Genomic DNA, 22,735 nt, shown 5'->3' on the forward strand with positions numbered 1-22,735 from the left:
AGAATGTAACAACCTTCTTGACCCCACTGGCCAATCAAAAAATATCTACTAAAAAACAAGCCTCCCACCCCAGGCTCCAGGTGCACTTTAGCCTAGGCGCAGGGAAGATCTTAAAAATTTACATTCCCATTACACAAATTCAATCCAATTTTCAATTCAACCAACAGACACCTACTATGTGTCAGGCCTTCTACTGAATGGTAGAAATAATAAAAAGACAGATATAAAATAAATTCTGCCTTCAAGTGGTTTACATTCTGTGGAGGAGGAGACAACACAGATACATAAACATAAATCACATACAAAGTAATACAAAGAGTCAAAGGAGGAGAGTACTGACTACTGGGTGTAGGGAATAAAGGGGCAGAGGGCAAGAAAGGCCTAGAAAAAAGTAGTTTGTGAAGGAAGTGAGAGATTCTATGAGACAAAAATGAGGAACAGGTACATTCCAGATATGGTGGGCAGGAGGGGACAGTCTATGAATGGAGGCAGAGATGGAACTCAGGGGATAGGGAATAGCTTTGTAGACCAGTTTAGTGAGAATGGAGGGTGTGTGTGAAGGGAACTAATATAAAATGAGCCTAAACATTTTTTTAATAAAATAAATGTTTTTTTTTTTTAAGTACGAAATGAACCTAGAAAAGGCTCATATTATAAAAGCCCCATTGTGGAGAGCCTTGAATGTCAGAAGATTTTGTAATTTATTCAAGAGGCCATAGGGAGGTATTAGAGGCTGCTGAGTAAGAGGTGAAGTGATCCCATTTGGGTTTTGGCAACATGGGTATGGAGGTAGTATGAAGTGTGACTAGGAGACGGCAGATGCTGAAATCAGGGAAAACAATTCAGTAGTCCAGATGATACTGATTACATATTCATATTTTTCCAAATTTCTTTCCAACGTTATTTATGATAATGACTTGCTAGCATTCCTATGGCCCAATAGAGTCTGCAAAAGTCTTTCCCTGTAAAGTAGGGGGTGTGGGTACAATTACTTGTATTTTATGGATGAAGAAACTGAGTCTCAGAGACAGAAAGTCACAATCCCACACCTGACTCCTGATTCTGAATATTAGCTCTTCAGACACTGAAAGGTCCTCATCCATTTTCCTCATTATCACCTGATCCCAGTTTCTGCCCTCATAATTATGCTTCACCCTCTTTCTTTGGGGTGTTGCCCATTTTTTTCACTTGACCTTGTTAATTTGACTTCTAACTTTTCCTCAGACTAGCAGATTGGGAAGACCCCAGGACCCACGTAAAGAGAAAGTCATCGATTCTAATTTTATTCTCCACATGATCAAATTTTTCCTCTGCAAAATTAAAGTCAATATCTTCCCTCTCAGCTCTGAAATTCCATGCTCTGTGTTCTCTTCTTACTCTTATGGTATATCTCCCAACTGAGGCCCAAGGAGGTCTAGTGACTTGCCCTTGGTCACAATAGTAACAGGCATCAGAGAAGGCAGGATCTGAGACTACATCTTCTGACTCCAGAGCCCATCCTCCTTCTACTGGACCATGATGCCTTGGGGGCCCAAGGTGTGTCATTCTTGTTTTCATATCTCCAGTACCTAACATGGTGCCTTGTGATTGGTAGGCATTTAATTAATGTTTGCAGAATTGAATGGAAAGAAAATGTCATATTTGAATGACAGTTGGGTAGATAATTATCACTAGGCTAGTGGTCCATGGAGAAATTAAGAAGGGAGGGGGAAGACTAGAAGTTGTTAACAAGTGTGCACTAACGTTTGAAATTTTTATACTTGTCTATGTTTGGAAAAGTACCTTTTAACCCACGACACCTGTGAAAGAGGAATAATGAAGAGGAAATAGCTGCTCCATCGCTGAAGCAGACAATAGACCTTGATGTCTCTTTTCTCCTTGGTAATTTTCACTGGGTGTTGTTTTGGGTTAATTTGGGTTAATCGTATCACACAACAGCAGGTAATCTTGCCTGTCAAAACAGCGGTGCTGAAGACTTTACAGGTTTCATCTCATCATTGTCATCCTGCTACAGCAAGGGGGAACTGCCAGGAAGCAGGAGAAAAATCTGAGACAGCCTGGCCTGGAAGGAGAATGATAGTGAGGGTGTTTGGACAGATGCAGGATGTGCTTGAGAGAGGGTTTGTCAGGTACTGGTCCAGGAACTGTAAGATCTGGACACGAGTCCCACTACAAAATAGCTTTAATTGGGGACACCTCACATCCCCTCTTCTGTAAAATTAAGCAGCTGATCTGGAGCATGTGTTCTAGACCTTTATTTTTTATGCCTTGGACCCCATCGGCATTCTGGCAAAGCTTATAGACTCTTCAGAATAATAATGATGGTAAAAATTATACCATACTTTAAGATTTGCAAAGAACTTTACATATATTGTCTTCTTGGATCCTTATAAGATCCTGGGGGCGATAAATGCTAATATTATTCCCATTTTACAGATAAAGAATTTGAGTCAGAAAGAGGTTAAGTGACTTGCCCACATTCACATAGCTAGTAAGTATCTAACACAGATTTGAACTCAGGTTTTCTTGGTTTCAGGTCCAACATTCTATTTACTACACCACCTAGCTGCCTACATACCTATAATGATTTGTTGCCTTCATTCATAATTGAGTTAAAGGTCAGTAAGAATAAAAATACATTTTTTCTCCATCACAGACCTGCCTCCCCCTGAAATTTATCCATGAATGCCTTGAGGGTTGGTGGACCCCAGAGATTCCAAACACCCCAGGATGCTTAAGGTCCTCTCAAACTCAGTCTACAAGCCTATGAAAACACAGCAGCAGATCCTGATTTATACAAAAGAGGATTGTAGATAGGGAGCTAGAAGCAGGGGTGTGCTGAAGCCAGCTAGAGAGATCATGCCAGCAAGTGATACCAAGCAGGGTTTGCTTTCTTGTTTTGTTGATATTTTCCGAGGGTGAGGAAGGTGAGGCCTTGAGGCCACACGTGACCTTATAGGTTTTTGGGTATGGCCTTTTGACTGGGTCCAAGCTTTATAGAATAAATCCTTTTATTAAGGGAATTTGTTCTGTGAAATTTGGATTCAGTCAAAGGGCCACCCTTGAGGACCTAGAGTGCCATATGTGGCCTCAAGGTCACAGATTCCCCACTCTGGTAAACCTAAGAAAGTGATAGAGAAAATAGAAGTGATGCTATTTAATTTGAAATTATATTGTGGACACATTTTTCAGAGAGCCAGTTGTTAAGCATGCCCCTAGGTGGAAGGAACTTTAGTGGTCATCTCTCCCACTTTACAGATGAGGAAACTAGAACACAGAGAAGGTATTTAATTTGACTAGGGTCACACAGGTATAAAGTGGCAGAACCTGAATTCAAACTTACATCTATCCAGTACTCTTTCTACTATGGGACCTTAGAAGCTGCCTAGTTCAATTCCTTTATCTTACAGATGAGAAAACCAAGACCCAGAGAAGGTAAATAACCTGTCCAAAGTCCTATAAGGTGCCAAGCCAGTACGTGAAACAAAATCTTCTGGCCTAACATTTAGTCCCCTTCCCACTATATCACCTTCTCCAATGTCAGTCAATCATTCAGTCAATCAACAAACTATGCACCAAGCACTAGACTAAGTAAAAAGGATACTAAGTCCTTGCCCTCAAGGAGCTCACAGTTTAATGGGGGGGAGGGGAGTGGGGGGAGACAACGTGCAAATAACTATGTACAATGTCTTTTTTCTAGTGTCAAGACTCTAGTAGTTAACAGTGTTGACTTTCGTGATATATTTCAGCTAGGGTCTAAACTATCTACCTTCAAGTTCAGGGAGGGGTAACCTTGTGGAGACAGTGGAAGAAATGACTTACTAAGTCACTTCTCTTTCTCAGGCAGAACTGCCAGTTCTTCTCTGGCTACCAGTGAGGAAATTCTAACAGCCAATTATAAAATTCCCAAGGGAGCAAAGCTGGAAGGATGCAGAGGAAACCAGGAGGTGGGGAATGTTGAAGCCCAGGCAGCCAACAGGGGAATGTGATCAGGCAGCTTCTAAGCAAATACATCCTACCTACTGATCGACTCACGGCTCCTACCTTCTCAATACCTGCACGGGGCCAGTGGCCTTTCTTGTTGCCTTCCTCTCCATCTCTTTATTGCTTGCATTGTTTATGGTCTGAGATTTTAGTGGGATGGAGGGCACATCCCTGCTCAGGACCCTGGGTACACACATGACAGATGAGTAAGGACACCCCAGCTACCCTGGCATTTCTACTCTTAGAAGAATCATGTAGACCAATGGTGTAGGTGAGGCTAATGGCACTACCACGCTCATGAGTGTAGCCTGAACCAGATTAAATATAATCAGGAAATATTTAACAAGATACATACAAATAAAACAGAATATAGCTATTGTAAATATATGGTTTTCTAAAACCTGGAAAGACTTACACCATCTGACGCTAAGTGAAGTGAGCAGAACCAGGGGAACATTGTACACAGTAACAGCAACATTGTGCGATGACTGACTTTGATAGGCTTAGCTCTTCTTAGCAATGCAAGGATCTAAGACAACTCCAAAAGTCTCATGATGAAAAATGCTGTCCACATCCAGAAAAAGAACTATGGAGTCTGAATGCAGATTGAAGCATACTGTTTGTGCGTGCTCTCTCTCTCTCTCTCTCTTTCTTCTTTCTTGTGGATTTCTCCCATTGGTTCTAATTATAATGATAATTATAGGAATATGTGACTTCAGGCTAAAAGGAACATTAGATACTATCTACTGATGAGCAGTCTCAGACTCAGAGAGGGGGCAAGTTATTTGTTCAAAGGGACACAGGTTCAAAGCCTAGTCCTGAACCCAGGTCTTGTGACAAAAATATGTATGTGTATATACATACATATATGTATGTATGTATGTATGTATATCTACATGTGTTATAATCTCTCTATTTGTGTATCTATATCCATCTATTTATAGATAGATGGATATAGATACTGATAGAGGTATATAAAAATTTGCTTGATAGATTTATTGTTTGTATATATTCTTTTGATACTAGGCGGTGTAGTGGATAGGGCGCTGGGCTTATAATCAGGAAGTCTCATCTCCATGAGTTCAAATTCATCCTCAGACACTACCCATGTGACCCTGGGCAAGTCACTCAACCCTGTTTGCCTCAGTTTCCTAACCTGTAAAATGGCAAACCACTCTAGTGTCTTTGCCAAGAAAACCCTAAATGGGGTCATGAAAAGTTGAATGTGACCAAAATGACTCAATAACAATGTGATCCAATCTGTATGAATGTTTCCACATTGCTAAATAGTGTGAATTGTGATTTTTTTTTTGGAGGGGGGAAGGCAAGGCAATTGTGGTTAAGTGACTTGCCCAAGGTCACACTAGTAAGTGTCAAGTGTCTGAGGTTGGATTTGAACTCAGGTCCTTCTGACTCCAGAGCTGGTGCTCTATTCACTGCACTACTTAGCTGCCCCTGAACTGTGAATTCTTGACATCCATCCGGCCTGGCAGGGATTTTTTTTTTTTTTGGCCATTGATAATAGTGAAATTACAGAATTTCTGATTTGAAAGTGACCCCAGAGGCCACCTAAGTCCACTCACATCTGAGCAGGAATATCCTTCACTTCTCTTTTAGAATTGGTCATACAGTCTCATTCTGAAGGTAGCAAATTCACTACCTCCCAAGGCAGCCTTTTCTACTTTTTGCCAATGCTAACTTTTAAGAAATATTTCCTTTTATCAAGCTGAAATCTCCCTCTGTAACTCCCACTGTGGAAGTTCTTTCTGCACTGGTACAAAACCTGAATGGTAGATTTTTTTAAAAGCTACAAGGTTTTACTACTTTCTGGTATTACTGGGTAACCCATTAGTCAGTTCAGATGATCAGGAGACTGATTGGCCCACTAGTGCTCGCATGTGAATGGAGGCTTACTAAGTTGAGTTTCAATGAGTTTAGCAAATGATAGCCAGCTTCTATGTAGATCTTTAACGTTTGGAAACTGCTTTATAAATAATATCTCATTTTATTGTCACAATAACCGTGGGAAATAGTTACTGTTATCTTCCTTCTACAGATGAGAAAACTGAGGCAGACAAAGGTTAAAGCTAGTTGCTTAGGGTCACATAGCTAGTCTGAGGCTAGATTTGTATTTTGGTCTTCCTGACTCTAGGTTCAATACTGCATCACTTAGCTTCTTGGAAATAGCTATTTGGAAACAGCTTGTATTAATCCAATCCAGACCCAATACATATTTAGTAAATATCCAGTACTTTAAAAATGTTTCTTCATACCATGAGCTGCATGAGCAAAGTTGCAATTTTTTAAAAATAAAGGCAGATTTCAGCCAAGATAATCACTAATTTCACTTTTTAAAAATAAATCAATAAATATTTATTAAGTATCTATTTTGTGCTAGACATTGTGCTAAGTGCTAGGGATAAAAAAATAGGGAAAAGCTATTCCCTGCCCTCAATGAGTTTACAATTGAATGGGGGATATAACATTACAAACAAATATAAACACAAGATAAATAGGAAATAATGAACAGAGGGAAGGCACTGGAATTAACCAGGGCTGGGGAAGGCTTCCAGTAAAAGATGGGATTTTAGTTGAAATCTTTTAGTTAAAGGGAGCAAGGGAGGTCAGTAACTGGAGTGGAAGAGAAAGAACATTCCAGGCATGAGAGACAGCCTGAGAAAATACTCAAACCAAGAGATAAGAGGGTCTTTTTCATGGAACAGCCAGAATACCAGTGTCAATGGAGGAAGGTGGAAGGGGAAGAAGACTGGAAACATGGGAGAGTATTAGGTTATGAAGGACTTTGAATGCCAAATAGAACACTTTGCATTTATTCTTCCAGGCAATAGGAAGCACCTAGAGTTTTACTGAGTGGGGCTGGGGGTGGGGTAGGGTGGTGGTGATGACATGATTAGACCTGAACTTTAGGAAAAGCACAGTAAGCAGATGAATGAAATACATATTGGAGTGGGGAGAGACTTGAGACACACAGACCCACCAGCAGGCTATCGCAGTAAACCAGGGGTGAGGTGAGGGCCTTGCACCAGAGGGGTGGCAGTGTTAGAAGTGAGAAAGGAGTATATTTGAGAGATGCTACAAAGGGGAAATTGATAGACTTTGGCAATAGATTGGATATGATAGTGAGGAATCCAGGACGATCCCTAGGTTGGGAATCTGAGGGACTGGGAGGGTGATGCTCTGTACAGAAATAGGGAAGGTAAGAGGAAGGGTTATGGAGAAAGATAATGGCTTCTATTTTGGACGTAACAAGTTTAAGATATTTACTGGACATTAAATTCGAGATGTCTAAAAGGCCATTGGCAATGCAAGACTGGAGGTCAGCAGAGAAGATGCGGTAGGATGGGTGGATTTGAGAATCAACAGCATAGAAATGATGGTAATTAAATCCATTTGGAGCTGATGAGATCACCAAGTAGAAGAAATACAGAGGGAGAAGAACAGACTGCCTAGGACAGAATCCTGAGAGATACCTACACTTAGAGGGTGTGACCTGGAAGAGGATTCAGCAAAGGTGACAGAAAGGGTGAGGTCAGATGGGTAGGAGGAGAACCAGGAGAGAGGGGTGAAATGGAAATAATAAAAATAATATCTGGTATCATGTAGAGCTTACTATGTTATGTGCTAGGCACTGAGCAAAGTGCTTTACAATTATTACGTCATTAGAAAGAAGAGTATCAAGGAAGAGAGAATGATCAACGTTGTCAAAGGTCAAGCAAGGAGAATGAGTATTGAGAAAAAGTCACGATGATTGGGATGGATGAAGAATGACTTCATTTTAAAATAGAGTTGTTAGTAGGAAAAGAGGTGGATTTCTGTGTGTAGATGAGGCTTGTAATTTTCATTGTCCTTTCCTTCCCCAAACAAGCTCCTCATACAAGGAGAAATATAAGCAGCTCTTCTTAAACCTTAACTTTTGTGCTGTTCCTTCAAAAGTTTTGTCATAGGGAAAGCAGATTCTAATTCTTCTATTTGGCCACAGAGGCTAAAATGGGATACAATGTAGGACTCAGTTTGACTCAGTAAAAGAAAGAACTTTCTAACATTTAGACCTGACCAACAATGAAATTAATTGCTGCAGAAAGTAGTGAGTTTTCCATCATTGGAGGTGTTTAAACATAAGCTATATGATGACTTCTTGGGGATGTTATGGGGGGGGGGAATTCATAATTCACATAGGAACCAGACTAGATGATCTCTGAGGTCCTTCCAACTCTGAAGTTCTGTGATTCTATTCTTCTAAGAATGGCATAGTGGTTAGAATATGGAGTTGAAATCTAAGTACTGTGTTCTAGTACCAGATCTGTAGCTTACTAGTCAAAGGATAGCTCCTTTCCCTTCTCTTTTCCTTAGGTTTCTTTTTCATAGTCACATACACATGTGTGTATATACATACATACATATACATATGAAATATATAATTCCTTTTCCTTTCTCTTTGATTTCTTTGGTGGCACAAGTCTATTAATGGTATGAAATGAGTCAGTGGGATCAAATATACACAGTTTGGTAATTTTGGGGATATAGTTCCAAATTGCTTTCCTGGATACCTAGGCCAATTCACAGCTCCCCCAGTGGTGCACTAATGGACCTGTTTACCACAGCCCTTTCAGCATTTGTCATTTTCCTTTTGTGTCAACTTAATCAATTTTATGACTATGAGGTAGAACCTCAGAGTTGGAGTTGCATTAATTTATATTTCTTGACCATGCATTTTTGTTAAAAGGGTTTTGCTATTTTTTTCCCAGTGGGGAGAGGTAGAAGAAAGGAAAAAATGTCTGTTGATGGAAAAAAATAAAATTTAAGTAATTTTTTAAAGTATTGCTATTTGGTCATTGGTGTACAACCAAAGAAACACAAAATGGAAGATTTTTCCAAAAGTTTAAGGCTTTTCACCTGTAAGGCTCATAATGCCTATACTATCCACCTCACATCTCACATGGTCATTGTGGGGAAAGCATTTAAATAAACCTTAAAGTGTAATAAAAATGGGAGCTACCATAGTGATGATGATTGATGATGATAGGAGTAATAATGCCTACTGTTTGCATGCAAGTCTCTGTCTTTCCTCTCAATGAGTCTTCTCTAGCAGTGATTCTCATCATAGGAAATCCTCAGCTGACTTCTTTCCATATAAGCACCATTTACTTTACCAGCATGCTTCCTGGTCAACAGTACCTTCCTGGCTTTATCTGTCCCCATGGTCATGCTTCCATGTAGCTTTTGATGGTGCCCACTAACAATTTTTCTGAAATTTATCAGGCAGGACACATTCTCACCTCCTACCTCCCAGGAGTCTTGATAAAAGATAAAGAACCATTCTCCCATCAATTAGGAAGCAATGTAGATAAATTCCATCCATTTATAATTCATTGAACCTTTATTAAGTATTCATACGCCATTTATTGGCACATCACCTAAGCGCCTTACGCAATAGAAGATGCAGAGATGTTAGGACAGAGAAGGAGAAAACCTGATTTTTGCTGGGAAAGATGGAGATGTGAGAAGGCTACTTTGTAGCATCTGTCCCTGTTTCTGGAAAAGGTTTTCTGGCTAGAATAATGGACAGCCATAACTTTCCAGGTTGACTTCACAAGGAGAGATCATTGATTCTTTGTGGACTTTCTTAGGGAGATTTATACACATTAAGGTTCCATGTCTTCTTTTTTTTTAATGTGACAAACACAGTTTTACATCCCCAGTGCAGTGCACAAGACCTTGCATATAGTAAGTACCCTAATAAATATTGGCTGATCAAAATTGGTTTAAGGAGGTAGAGATACTATGCATCTGAGAGGTAGAAGGACTTACTGGGTTTGGAAGACCAAAAGATCTGGGTTTGAATCTTCTACTTAGTACCTGGGTGTATTTGGGCATATCACTGGACCCCAGTTTTGTGATCTGTAAAATGAGGAGGCTGAACTAGATGGTTTTTTAAAGCCATTCGTCCTTTAATATTCTATGCCCCTATGAATGAGGGACACATTCGCTTGTTCCAAAAGGGAGAAGTAGGTGTGACACAATTAAAATCAATGAACATTCATTAAATGCTGTCTATCTATAAGGTTCTATGTTCATCCCTGGGAATATATATGTGTATACACATACAGACACACACAGACACACAGAGTCCCTGCCCTAAGGGAGATTATAATTTGTCTTTATGATAATACCACCCTGATTCAGACCCTTATCACCTCTCACTTGGAGTATTAATAATAGCCACCTAATTGGTCTTTCCACCTCAGGTTTCTCCCCACTCCAATCCAACCTAAAGTGCAGGTCTGATCATGTCACTCACCTACTTAATAAACTCTAATGACTGCTTATTGCTTCTATGATAAAATGTAAATTCTGCTAGACATTTAAAGTCGTTCCAAAGCTGAATCAACCTATCTTTCCAAACAAATTATATAGTACTTTCCTTCTCCCTCTCTACAGACCAGCCTAACTAGCCTTCTTCCTCACAGTAAGGAACAGACCAACTCCTGTTTCTGTGCCTTTGTGTTGGTCATTCCAATAGATAGATGATAAACGATAGAGAGGTAGATGATAGATAGGTGGATTGATACAAAGGTCAAAACTTCACAGAACAAACCCACTTAATAAAAGGATTTGTGCTGTAAAACTTGGACTCAGTCAAAAGGTCGCACCCAAGGTTGCACATGTCTTTCCAGGTATAGTTTCCCATGGCTCCTATGGACAGACACTGTGGACTTCATATCATCCATCAGACCCTGATGTCCAATGTACCACTACACAATAATTTACAATATTGAACTCAGAGTTTACTTGCTTTCCCAGATGCTCTCTTTTTCCTTGTTGAGACTCCTCCAGGCTCAGAATTATTCAATTCAATTCTATCTTGTGTCAGGACTCTGTCATCACTGACCTGAAATGTTTCCATTACTGTGAAAAACAGCACTGGAGAATCAGAGCCAAACACAGGCTGAGGCCTTCAAGAATCATCAGAACACACTGCCCCACCTCCACCACCTCATCCTCCTGCCCCCCTGTCTCCATATATGGAAAGGGTCAACTCCTTCCTCTATCCTCTCATCAGGAATCTGTTCTGGGACAAAATACTAGACATTCACACACCAGACCATGTCTATTCTATAACCACAGAGCTTAGCAAAGTGTTTGGCATATAGGAAGTGCTAGTGAATGCATTTTCATTCATTTGTGCTGACTGTAGCTAAGTCTCCAAGCCACATTCTCTGAGGACTCTGATGCAAACAGTCAGAGGCTGGAACTTGGGCTACCCACCGAGCAACAATCATCATCCTCAAGAGAAAGTCTTGACATTTTCACAACAAACAAAAAACAAAACAAAACAAAACAAAAGCCAGCAAACAAATAAACTTGAACAGCAAAGTTCAATTGAGGGCATCTGTGAGTCCATTTTAGCCTTTCAATACATACCTATTTGTCTTTCAAGCCAATTGTACTCAGTTTTAAGAATGGGAAACAATGTCCTCTCTAAACTCGAGTACAATACTCTGAATGAAGTATGAATTTAATAAATGTTTATTGAATGAATAAATGGATTATTCCTGGTCTCATTCTTTCTACTCTCTCCTTATCAGACAGAACAAGTTTAATTTTCTCTTTTTATATTTTTATGTCACTAGGTTGCTCCAAACAGAAAGTCACCTCTGGGCTAATCTCTTATGTAACTGACCTCACAAAGATGTTCTTCACTTTTTCCTCAATAAATTCACCACTGGAGATGCGACCCCAACCATTTCATCACTCATGGTCTTCAGATGCATTTGCACATATTCATAAAAGACACAGAAAGTGATCAATTACAAATCAAGTGTTCAAAATGGCCCTAGTTAGCCTTAGGTGCCCGACCCCGGGATGTTTTAGTGATGGCGATAATGACGAGGAAGATGGTATTCTTCCTGTTTTGAAGGAGACAATTCTCACAGGACTAACAGGGAGTTGTCATCCCTTGGCCCCAATCATCTGTGATTTACTTACCCATCATCAACATCTAGCACAAGGCTGTGTCCACACCACATAAAGCTTACCACTAACATAGGACACTCATAATAGACCTGCTTGGAAGTCTTCACTCCAGGATTTATGAAGAACGATCTAATTATTCAACCCAGTGCTGCTCACTCTCATTCTGGCTCCTATTTAAAGCTTCTGTGGAAAAGACCATTCATCTCTTGGGACAGAGCTTGTCACAGGCGGGCTTTGTGGACAGAAATATTTCCCTTCTGTTTTGATAGCCACTCTCAGTAGGAGGTAAACATATCTCATCCTCAATAGGTTCAAGAAATTAAGGCCTGGCTCTTTAGATTTCCCCCAGTAATCCTCCTCCATTCAAGAAATGCTAATTAAATAAGGGCAAGGATCCAGCCCTCAGCCTGACAAATAAACCCCAGTGGGTGCCAGATTTCCTTTTATGGGTGATGTCCCAAAGTCTCCTGCTTGTGAAAAAGGTAGGGAGGGTGTCTGACTGCTACAAGACCAGCTGAGGCAGACGGGATATCGCAATTGAAACCTCCAACACAAATGGGATAGGAGATATGAGAGAAATCACCTTGGCTGAGCAGACACTTTCTCAACATGACCTTGGGATGTCTCCCCATTGAAAGCAGGGGCCAAGCCAAACCCAAGCCATCATACCATTCACTCCCTCTAGATCAGAGGTCTTAACCTGGGCTCCATGGACCCATGGATAGATTTCAGGGAGTCTGTGAACATAAATAGCAAAGAAAAATTCTATATGTATTTCAATATAATTGGTTTCCTTTGAAATCCTATGTATTTTATTTTCTGCATTTAAAACCTTTATTCTGAGAAGGGATCCATGACAAAAAAATAGTTTAAGGACCTCTTTCTTTTTTTTTTTTTTTAAAGCAATTGGGGTTAAGTAACTTGCTCAAGGTTACACGGCCAGTTATTTCTGGGTGTGGTGCTAAGTATCTGAGCCCAGATTTGATCCCAGGCCGTCCCAACCCTGGGGCCAGTGCTCTTACTCACTGTGCTACCTGGCCGCCCCTAAGGACATCTTTTGCTAGACACAATTTTATGAATGGCTGGGTTTATGACCCAAATCAGTCTCAACAGTTCCCAGGGGTCTTAAAGGTGATGTAACCCTGTTTTATCCTCTCTTTGATATTCAATGTTTAGTGCAGAGCCTGGAAATGAAGCACTGAGAAGTGTTTAATAAATGTTTGTTGCTTCACTGAGTAATCTACCACCCTAGTCTTATAAACAAGGAGGCAGAGGTCCAGAGATTTTAAGTGATATGCTCAGTCATCCAGGTTGCAGTAAGTTATCAGAGCCTGCATTTGAACTCAGATCCTCCCAGTTCAGATCCATTATAACATGCTGATTCTCCAGTCAACTGGGGCATCAACCTGTATTCCCCCCCTTTTTTTTTTTACCTAGAACTACTTTAATTTCTTTGAATATTTATTGATTCTATTTGTATGCAAAATCATGTTTGCTTCTTTGCTGCATATATGAATAAATGTCCTTTGTTCCTTCTTACTACAAAGACTCCTTCTTGGCTTGCACTGTATCCTCAAAATATTTAAATTTATGGATATATATATATATATAATTATATATGTATTTGCTTAAATGAATCTGTGGGTGATAATCAAAGTGCTAACAGGATATTTTTGGACCTTGTGGCCAAATGAAGCTGGGCAGAAACTGTATGAAGAATAAATGAACTTTGGCTCCATAAACTATTTTATTCATTCATTTAGAGCAGAAGTCCTTATCTTATGTTCTATGAAGTTAAAAAAAAAAACTTTGATAATCTTATTTCAATATAATTGATATCTTTTATTATCCTATATATTTAATTTTATGCATTTGAAAGCTTTTTTTTTTTCCTAAGGAGTCCATAGGCTTTACCAGACAACCAAAGAGGTACAAAACACACAAAAAAGTTAAGAACCCCTGATTTAGAGGGAGAACAATACAATGGAAATCAGGAGTCCTGGGTTCCCTTCCCAGCTCTGACACACACACCACGTGACCTTGGGTAAGTGACTTCCTTTTTCTAAGTCTCGGTTCCCTCTTTTTTATTCCTTGCTTTTTGGAGGGTAATTGGGGTTAAGTGACTTGCCTGAAGTCACACGGCTAGTATATCAAGTATCTGAGGCCAGATTTGAACTCAGGTCCTCCTGACTCCAGGGCTGGTGCTCTATTCACTGCACCACCTAGCTGCCCCTAGGTTCCCTCTCTTTTAAAATGAGGGGCTTGGACTAAGTGACCTCTGCTATGCCATCAATTGAATAAACTGGCATGTTTAGCTAGAAGAAAGGTCTCAGGGAAGATGTGGCAGCTGTCCCTTCCAAGTCTGGGATTATAATTCTGTGATTCTGGAAGGTTCCTCCCAGTTTTGACATTCTGTGTTCTGTTAGAAGGGCTGTTACAATGCTACCATTTTGTGTTGTATGTTCTAGACCCCCTTTCAACTATGACTTTTCATGATCAATATTCTAACCCTTTTGAAGTTGGACAAGATCCAGTAGTCTCCTAGTTAAGACCTTGGATGGGGTGATCCCTTGACACTTAGCATTCTATGGACTTCTGACTCCATTTAAAATCACCAATATCCTTTGTTGCTGAAACTGGACAGCAGAGGGCTGAGACTTTCAAGAACAGGTGTTACTATTCCTCACTAGGTGACTCTCTCCAAATTTACCATGTTGGACATTCCTCAATGATAACTGTCCCCTGGGGGTCATTCTTTCATTTGACTGGAGGGATGTCCTAGCCTTGAGTGTGGAAGGATGGTGCCCTCCATCAGACAGTTACTCCTAAATAGAGTCACACTTGGATTTCTGTGCATGATCCCATTCGGACAATGATCCCACATGGAATGAAACTACTACTAATAATAATACTAAAATATGTCAAGGTCCATAGCCAAAAATGTCAGTATTTTTTCATTCACCCATGTCAGCAGCAAATCCATCCTGAAACATGCTGACAATAGTGTAGCTATGAAAACCAATAGACTTGATGAGCCAACCAGCCAATAAATTATAGATGTGTACATACAGATGTGTGTGTACTTCCCCCAGAAGGGATATGTACTGGACAGCAAGAAGCTGCTGTGACATAGCTCATTATAATAGCAGCTTGGATAGACTGGGGATCCTGCCCTCCCCCAACAGGGCTTCATCCTAATGTGTAATGATGTGATAGATGCCCCACAGTGACCTGGTACCCCAAAGGGGTTGCAGCCTGCCTGCTCAGGGCCCACGGTGACATTGTATCTGAGTACACTTATAACATTCCCCATGGTTTCCCTTCATGAAAACGGTAGGCTGACATTTGCATGCACAGATTATATTTTCCTTCTCCCAGAAGAAAACTGGATTCTAATCTCAGCTCTGACACTAAACTGCTGTGTGGCCTTAGGTAAGTCATTTCTCTTCTCTGAGCCTTAGTTTCTTCCTGCATAAGTGAGTGAGCTGCATTCAATCATAAAAATTCACATGTCTGCAGCAGCTCCTAGTTAATAATGATGATAATTATAGTTATATAGTGCTTTGATGTTTGCAGAATACTTTACATATATTATCTCATTTGATCCTTACTATAACCCTGTGAGGTAGGTGCTATTATTATAGACTCCTTTGGAATAGATGCAATAAGCACTATTATCCCCATTATATCCTCAGTTCTCGGATTGGGGAAACTGAGGTTCAGAGAGGTTACAGAATTGCCCAAAGTTCATAGCTAGTCAGTGGCAGAGAGAGGACAGAAATTCAAGTCTCTAGCTATGCATCCAGCTCTTTCCATTCCCCCAAGCAGCCTCTGAGATGATGTTTAAACCCTGACATTTTGTTTTATTCTCTAGCATACAGAATTCCCCATGGAAACTTGAAAACACCTCTCTGGGCATCAGTTTCTTTATCTGTAAAATGAATAGGCTAGATAGCACCAATGATCATATGAACAAGTGATAGGAAAAGCCTTAAAGAAAGTGAGATAGATAGAAATGGGTCTACTCATGTATGAGCCTTGCTAAAAAGCCCATAACAATGCCACTTCCATTGAATTTTCTGTGTGAACTTGGACAAAATAGTGTCTAAAGTCCCTTGGGGCTTGACATTGTAAGATCTTTGGACTGGAAGTTTATTTGAAATATCCTTCGTAGGTGAAGTTGTGGAGGGAGGGGTTCACTTTCCAAAGCAGAGTTTTCACTATCTTGTATCAGGTGACTCCAAATTCACCATTGCAGACCTTTCTCAACAAAAGATGCTCCTGGAATTTCATTATTTGCTATCTCTCCCCTTTAGAAGTAAGCTCATGGAGGGCAGTGACTGTTTTCCTTTCATTTTTATCTTAGCAGTAGCTTTTATTAAACACTTACTATGGGCAACTAAGTGGCACAGTGGATACAGCACTGGACCTTGAGTCAGGAAGACTCATCTCCCTGAGTTCAATTCCAGACTCAAGACACTTAACTAGCTGTGTGACAGTGTTAAGTGACTTGCCCAGGGTCACACAGCTAGTAAGTGTCTGGGGGCAGATTTGAACTCAGGTCTTTCTGACTCCAGGTCCAAGACTCTATCCACTGTGCCACCAGCTGCCCAAAACTATACAGTAGGTGCTTAATAAATATTTGTTGACTGATTGACTTCTACCACATAGCCTACCAGAGCCTAACCAGAATTATATCTCAATAATTTTCCATCTTGTCACCTTCTGTCTACTGTATCTGCATCCTCTCCACTTTCTGCCTCTTGCTCAGGAAAAGGAATCAAGTCCGTTGCTAATGAGAAAGGTATGAAAACTGTCCTATGGCTCCGCTCTCTATCCTTGTGCCCATCTAGACCCAGAGTCCCTTCCCTTGCCACCACTCCCAGAAAACTTGGTGTCCCCTTAGTGGAATATAAGCGCCTTGAGGGCAGGGAGTACCTCACTTTTTCATTGGTATCCCCAGAACCTATAGTGCTTGGTACATTGTAGATGTTTGATAAATGCTAGATAATGATATTATCCAAATAGTTCTACTTAATTATAAATACAATTCTTTTATCCCTCAGCAATAGTTCATAGAACATTAAATAAAGGAATATACTAAGTACTAAACTGAATAGTGACTTGTTTCAAGATAGTTTCTATCTGAATCCTATTAAAACTATAAGAACAATATAATAATAATGATGAAAAAAATAACTTCAACTGAGTTTTCTATCTCGGATTTTAGTAGTATATTCTGCATACATTAGGTACTTAATAAATGTTTGAATGAAAACTACAATTTCATAATGAGCTATTAGTGGTGTACCTGATTCTTGGTATACTTAATTCCATAATGATTGAAAACATAATTGGGAAATTGGTTGTATTAGGTGGGTGTATTAGGGTGGGAGAGATAGCCAGGGAAAATAATACGTGTAGTTATGAGTGATGGAAAATGCAAATGGAAGTGCCCATTCAATGGGGAGTAGCCATGATTTTACGCTCTTGACTGGTCAGGGTCTTTTAAATAAAGTATTAAATTCAGGCCAGTCTCTCATGAACAACATTCCTTTGTGGGAAAACCACTGCTACCTTTGATAATGTTTGATGAAAATCTATATGAGAGAGGTCACTGTTTAAGCAGAGAAAGGTCTACTGTTGTGGTGAGCCTGTATATCTTTCATATACAATCAAGTGGAGAGTTAAAATCCTCAGCAGCACAATTCACTAAAAACACTCCTTTCCTTTCCTTTAGTTAATAAACAAACATCATTTGTATGTTTAGAAACAACTTGAGGCTCTGAGGTAGACAATCATTAGAAAAGGTCTGTGACAACCCAAAAAGCAGAAAGTTGAATAAATGGTATAATGGTAAGAGTCCTGAATTTGTTTTAGGAAGGCATGTTTTACATTCTTATACTCATATGAACCGCTATTAATTGTTATGATAATTATCTCATACTTTTCACTGTTATGTTTTTCCAAAGAATATCCATAGAAATGATAGTGTCTTAAACAAGTTGGAAACTAAAGGTCTGCCCATCAAATAGGAATGACTGAAAAAGTTGTGGCATATGAATAGGTTACAGGCTTTGGAAGGGACATGAAAGAATTACTTATTTTTCTTGTTGGTGTTTAGTCATGTCTGACTCTTTGTGACCTCATATATGATTTCCTCAACAAAGTTACTGAAGGGATTTGCCATTTCCTTTTCCAGCCTGTTTTTCAGATGAGGAACTGAAGCAAACAGGGTTAAGTGACTTGCCCAGATCATATATTTAGTAGGTATCTGAGGTCAGATTTGAACTCAGGAAGAAGAGTTTTCCCTACTCCAGGCCTGGCTCTCTATCTACTGTTCCACCTAACTGTCCAAACCCTTCATTTTACATTTAAGGAAACTGAGGCCTATGGAGATTGTGACTTCCATAGGATCATTAGGTTGTTAATGAATTTGGAATTTGAACCCAGTACCTCTGGATCCAGATGCAATGCTTACACCTCTGCACCCCACTCCCTCTAATCATAAGATCTCAAAGTCATTAATTATCTTGAATATTACCAAGCCTGACTCAGAACAGAGAAGGAATCCCATCTATACCATCTCCTTATAAGCAGTGATGCATTCTTTCCTTGAACAGTACCTACAATGGGTAAATCCCTTCCTCTCATTCATTTCATTTTTGGATTGGAGAATTATCCCATTGATCAAGTCAAAAATCTGCCTCTCTGCAGCTTCACCCAGTTGTTCCTCATCCTGTCCTCTGGGGCCAGGACAAATTTCATACCTCATCCACATGACAGCCTTTCAGATACCTGAAGACAGCTATTATACACCACCCCCTCCCTCCATCCAAGTCTTCTCTTCTCCAGGCTAAATAGCCTCTGTTCCTTCAATCAATACTTGTGTGACATGGTCTCTAGGCCCCTCACTTTCCTGGTCACCCTCTGGATGTGCCCCAGCTTGTCAATGTATACCTTAAAATGTGGCGCCCGGAACTGAGCATCATCATTATTATAACATTTTTGTCTCCAGGGAAGAAAACTAGGGTACTTTTCAATTATTGATCATTTAGAGATGTTCTCTGGATTGAACCAAATGGCTGACAGTTAACTACACTTGTTTTGGCTTCTGAATGCATCACATCCCCTGTGGAAGATTAGATAATATTACATCCCTCGAGTTGTGATATCTGGAGAGTGACCCCGGCTAATCTCAGACAGTCCTGATTTCAGACAAAGAAAGCAGACTTTTATCAAGGCTTTGGAAAAGGGAATATCCTTTGTGACGCTGTGCATCCCGGACTTTAGTTCACAGGCTATGATATCTGGTGCTATTTGCCCTCCCAGTTAAAGGAATCAGCCTTGTTCCTTCGGAGGGCATGGCCCCAGAAACAGTGCAGGTCAACACGAGACTCCCATCATAGCAAAAGAAAGGCTGGACGGAAAGTCAGGAAGACTCTTCAAATTAGTGTGAGACCCCTCACACTAACTAGCCTGCTGTCCGAGACAATACAAGAACAACACGTTATTTTTACTCTGCAAGCCTCAGTTTCTACCTTTTTGAAAATAGGGGTAATGATGTCACCTACTACAGAGGCAGGGTATGAAGGCTGCATGAGATAACGTATATCAAACGAGATGTAATAATCAGTTATTCCTATGTTATTCGTAAGAGACAGAGGCAGGATATGAACCTGAGTCTTCTTGTGGTCAAGGCTAGGATTCTCTCTGCTATACCCTGTCTATGTTCTATAATTAGTGTCGAGACTGTTTCACAATTGGGAAATAACAGTTTTGTTCATAAAATGAACACCGATAAACTCTGGGACCCTTAAGTTCCCCAGACCAATGACTTTGAGAAAGCAGTCCAAGTCTTTGTGCTTTGTTGAAGTTTCCTCTGGGTTTTGTAGAGAAAAATACAACCTAACGACAGTTCAGTTCTTTGAAAAAATACATCGATGTACAAGCAGGGGGGTTTAGAAAGTTTGGTGTCAGACTCATCAGGTTTGAATTCTGTTTCTACCTCTTATAAGCTATGTGGACTCCCCTTTCCCTCTCTGAATCTCAGTTTGCTCATCTTTAATTGGAAACCATAGGATCAGAGATTTAGGGCTTAGAAGGGATGTTAGAGGTCATTTAGTCCAATCCCCTGGTTTTCTAATTGAGTAAACAGAGGCCCAGAGAAGTTAAACACATTGTTACATAGGTAGTAAGTGACAGAGTCTGGATTTGAACCCAGATCTGTTAGATTCCAGATTGAGTTCTCTGACTTGTGACCCCACTCTCAGTGATAATACCATGTGTGATATTTGCCTCAAAGTCTTATCAAAAAGGTTAAATAAAATCATTTGTATTAAGTGATTGAAAAACCTTAGACAGGTGGCACAATGGAGAGAGCACCGGGCTTGGAGACAGAAGGATCTGAGTTCAAAACTAGCTTCAGAAACTTCCTAGCTATGTGACCTTGGGCAAGTCACTTAACCTCTGTTTGCCAAATGAGAAGGAACTGGTGGATCACTTCAATACCTTTGCCAAGAAACAACAAATGATGGTTATTGTTGCTATTTTACAGAAGAAAAAGCTGAAAATAAGAAACTAGGAAAATTACTTACCCAAGGTCTCTCAACAAGTCGCCACAAGAGCTAGGACTCAGTCTAGCTTTCTGGATTCTAAGGCCAATTCCCAGTGCACCATTACCCATACAATCAGGGGTGTGCTGGCTTAACAACTGGCTCTCCAAGAAATAAAAAGGACTGTGTAACAAAATTAACTGTTCCCATCACTTTCTCAAGTTTAGCCAATCAACAAAATAATAAAGTTGGCAATGATTTGTACATTTGCTGATTTCCAAAGTGTAAATATTCACACTGAAAATTTAACAATCAGCTCTTCTGAGCAGATATAAGGTAACTCTAGCACATTCCTGACTTAGGCGGCCTCCATGTAGTACTAGGAAGGACAGTCTGCATACAGGAGTCAATACATAGATCCCCCCCTGCCTCCCCTAAAATCTCTCAATTGCCTGGGAGGAGATGAATAAGATAAATGATAAATAGCATAAATGCCTTAAGCATGGTGGCCATCTCCAAGAAAGGCTGTGTGTGCTGAAGCCAGCTTAATAAGGCTCTGGAGAGCCGGTTGTTAAAATTTCCGGGTGAGCCTTTACAACTCAGAAACTGGCAAATCCTACAAGTCAGGGCTTGGTTTGTTGTTTTGCTGGTTGTCTAGATTTAAGAAAGTGATGAAGAAAATATTAATAATGTAAATTAAATTTAAAGTGTGCTATATGTATATTTTCCCTCCAGAGAGTTTAAATATCTGAAAAATTTAAAAAAAAATATTTACCACTATACTACTGTCTGTGTCTCTTGGGACACCTTTAGAAAGAGCAAGAACAACCTTCCTCTTTGGGCTCTATTTGTCACAGGCAGAAGGCCCTGCTGGGATCAGTTCAGCACCCCAGAATTCTTACTAGTGAGATGCCCTGACCCAGGGTGGATCCCAGAGGGGTCCTCAGGGGCAAGAACACTGGATTTAGAGCATTTGAGAATCCTAGTGCTAAGGCTCCTCCTTTTACAAATGGGTAAACTGAGGCCCTGGGAAGGAAGTAAAGGAACCAAGTTTCAATCCTGGCACTGCCATTCATCCTGTGTCTCCTCTCTGCATCTCAGTTACTTCTTCTGATTGGGATTTGGTGTTTAGGATTAACCCTTTGGGAAGTCTGGTAGAAACCTTTTGGACCCCCTTCTTAGGATAATGCTTTAAAATACATAGGATTACAAAGGAAACCAAATATATCTAAATAAACATGTGATTTTTTTTCTTATCCAAGTTCATAGACTCCCTAAAATCTATCCACAGATCCTGAGGGGATCTGGAGACCCCAGGTTAAGAACGCTTGGATTCAATCATCTCTAATCAAAAGTCCCTTCCAGGTGAGTCCTATGACCCTCTAGTGACAGGAGGAGTTACTTGGCCAGAGGAAGAATTTCTCTGTGTGTTTATGCTGTTTTTTAATTAAGTCTCCTGCAAGGAAAAACAGGAAGTCTGGAGGAAATGGGCAAGAACACAATACAGTTCCCCGTCACATAGTAGGCACTTAATAAATAATTATTGATGCACTGATGAAGAATTGGAAAGAGAAAAAAGCTAAACTTTTATGAGTTATGGTATACGTAGGTGACTTTGAAATTAAGAACTAACAATTCCCATGAAATAGAGTTGACTTATTTAAAAAATGGAATATTTACTCAAATTCACATAGGCAAAGCATGTTCAGTTGTTAGGAGTACCATCAAGATGTAAAAGATGGACGGTCCCAACTTGACCACTGACTAGTTGTGCAATCTTGCCTTGCAAAGGCAAAAAAAATCTACCTCTAGAACTTCATTTTCCTCCTTGGTGGGATGGTGATAGTAATACATATTCTCATTGCCAAAGAAGTGCTTTGTAAGTCACAATATGCAGACAAGGAACCAATACCATGGCCCCTTCCAATGCCCCTTGGTTGGCCTGTCTCTTCAATTCTTCAAAGCCTTATTGAGCTCAAAAGACTTCAGGTAAAAGTCTGGTGACCCACAATGTGTCTGTCACCCAAGGACACATCTAACTATGTAGAGAGGCTTAAGTCCTACAGAATGGATTTGGGGTGGGGTTGGGGGTGCGGTCTATAAAATCTCAGGAAAAACTATTCTGTCATCTGCTTAGAGTAGGTATTCTTAGTCTGGGATCTATGAACTTTTTTGTATAACTATGTTTCAATATAATTGAT

General features: G+C 40.1%; 1 protein-coding gene across 1 annotated transcript in view; it reads right to left on the reverse strand.

The window, feature by feature from the left end:
* The window catches only part of MAF (MAF bZIP transcription factor), a 499,195-nt gene that overhangs the window by 294,160 nt on the left and 182,300 nt on the right, over positions 1-22,735 (reverse strand). The gene's annotated exons all lie outside the window — the stretch shown is intronic.

The sequence above is a fragment of the Petaurus breviceps genome, unplaced genomic scaffold (assembly GCF_028583685.1).
Source record: "Petaurus breviceps papuanus isolate PSGF00001 unplaced genomic scaffold, PetGlider_PUasm1.0 176, whole genome shotgun sequence".
Taxonomy (NCBI): domain Eukaryota; kingdom Metazoa; phylum Chordata; class Mammalia; order Diprotodontia; family Petauridae; genus Petaurus; species Petaurus breviceps.